Source organism: Palaemon carinicauda, chromosome 16 (assembly GCF_036898095.1).
Source record: "Palaemon carinicauda isolate YSFRI2023 chromosome 16, ASM3689809v2, whole genome shotgun sequence".
In the NCBI taxonomy this organism is placed as follows: Eukaryota; Metazoa; Arthropoda; class Malacostraca; order Decapoda; family Palaemonidae; genus Palaemon; species Palaemon carinicauda.
This window is the reverse complement of record NC_090740.1, coordinates 84742579-84745078: the sequence shown is the minus strand read 5'-3', so window position 1 is coordinate 84745078 and position 2500 is coordinate 84742579.

Sequence of the window (2500 nt, the reverse complement as noted above, 5' to 3'; positions counted from 1 at the left end):
TCTTTCAATATCTTGCTAGACGGAATATCTTGGCAATCCACATTCGCCAATGGTTATACTTGTATAAGAGGATGAATAGCTTGGTGGAGTAATGAGAGCTTTGGGTATGGAGGATATGCCCGCCTAAATTTCGATGAAGTCCACGGCAGCAAAGTGGCGGATGGATTTTAAGGTGATTGAAAAAATTGTCTCTTCAGCTTTTACTCCTGATGCCTGGTGATTAATCTTACTAGCATTAGTATGGACTGGCAGGGGTCACTTGCCCTAGTTTGATAGGCGCTGCATACTACAAGGAACTGGCTATCCCTTGATGTGAATAGCCAATGATTCCTCTATGGATTTATTCTTTCAATATCTTGCTAGGCGGTATATCTTGGGAATCCACATTCGTCAATGGTTATACTTGTTTAATGGGATAAGTAGCTTGGTGGAGTAATGAGAGCTTTGGGTATGGAGGATATGGCCCACTAAATCTCGATGAAGTCCACGGCAGCAAGGTGACAGATGGATTTTAAGGCGATTGAAAAAACTGTTTTTTCAGCTTTTACTCCTGATGCCTGGTGATTAATCTTACTAGAATTATTATGGACTAGCAGGGGTCACTTGCCCTAGTTTGATAGGCGCTGCATACTACAAGGAACCGGCTGTCCTTTGATGTAAATAGCCAATGACTCCTTTATGGATTTAGTCCGTTAATATCTTGTTAGGCGGTATATCTTGGCAATTCCCATTCGCCAATCGTTATACTCGTATAAGTGGAAGAGCAACTTGGTGGAGTAATGAAAGCTTTTGGTGTGGAAGATATGACCACTTAAATCTCGATGAAGTCCCCGGCAGCAAGGTGACGGATGGGTTTTAAGGCGATTGACAAAACTTTCTCTTCAGCTATTAGACTTGATGCCTGGCGGTTGATCAAACAAGAATTAGTATGGAGCAGCAGGGGCCCTGTGCCTTAGTTAGATAGGCACTGAACATCACAAGGAACTGGCTATTCTTTGATGCATATAGCCAATGAATCCTCTATGGATTTAGTCAGTCATGGAAAATGAAGATGAAAGAATGGCACTAATCCCGGGAGAAGCGGGGACTAAGAATCTCCCTGTTTAAGAATTAATAATAATAATAATAATAATAATAATAATAATAATAATAATAATAATAATAATAATGATAACAATAATATTAGTAATAGTAATAGTAATTGTATTAATAATAATAATAATAATAATAATAATAATAATAATAATAATAATTATAATAATGAGTAAAAATAATAATAAAAATAATAATAATGATAATAAAAATAATAATTATAATTAATGATAATAATTAATCCTATATTATTATTATTATTATTATTATTATTATTATTATTATTATTATTATTATTATTATTATTATTATTATTATTATTGGAATGTTAAAATATGAATCAGATTGGGAGGTTACAGAAAGTGGAGGGTGAATTCATGAAATAGTTATGATATCTTCGCCCTAAGTTAAACACGTTGTTAGGGGATTGGTGAGGAAACCTTAGACTAAGGCATATATATATATATATATATATATATATATATATATATATATATATATATATATATATACATATATTTATATATATATATATATATATATATATATATATATATATATATATATATATATACACACATATATATATATATATATATATTATATATATATATATATATATATATATATATATATATATATATATATATATATTTATATATACATATATGTATATATATATATATATATATATATATATATATATATATATATAAATATATATATATATATATATATATATATATATATATATAAATATATATATATATATATATATATATATATATATATATATATATATATATATATATATATATATATATATATATATCCAGGAAGATCAGATGGAGTTGGAGCAGAAGGATTAGGAATGATGATAAAACCAAGAGTAGAAAAATTATTAACCTAGTTGGAGAGCAGTAAATAATAGATTATTACCAGCAAAGTTCAAATCAAATTAGTGCAGCATGAGTATTTTTAGTTTGCTATGCCTAAAAAAAATTATTCCACTGAAGAAAGGAAAGATGAATAGTAAAAAGAAATGCAGAATATAATAGATGAGATCCCAGAGAGAGATATGAAAATTGTGATTGGTTAATTTGATACTCAAGTTGGAAGAAATAATCAAGGAATTAATGATGTGATGGGTGTCAAGGGTCTTAGCGAAGATGTAATTAAAATGGAGCATATTTTTTAAGTTTGTTTTTTGGCAAACAATCTTGTCATTAGAGGTACTCTTTTTTAATTACAACAACATAGTCATGTACACAGAGACTTCACCGTTTTGCAATTATAAAAATAAAATAAATCATATTGCTAATAATAAAGAGAGAAGGAAGACCCTGAGAAATGTAAAACGCTATAGAGGTTTGATACAAATAAACTTTTGGAAGAGGACATAGAAACA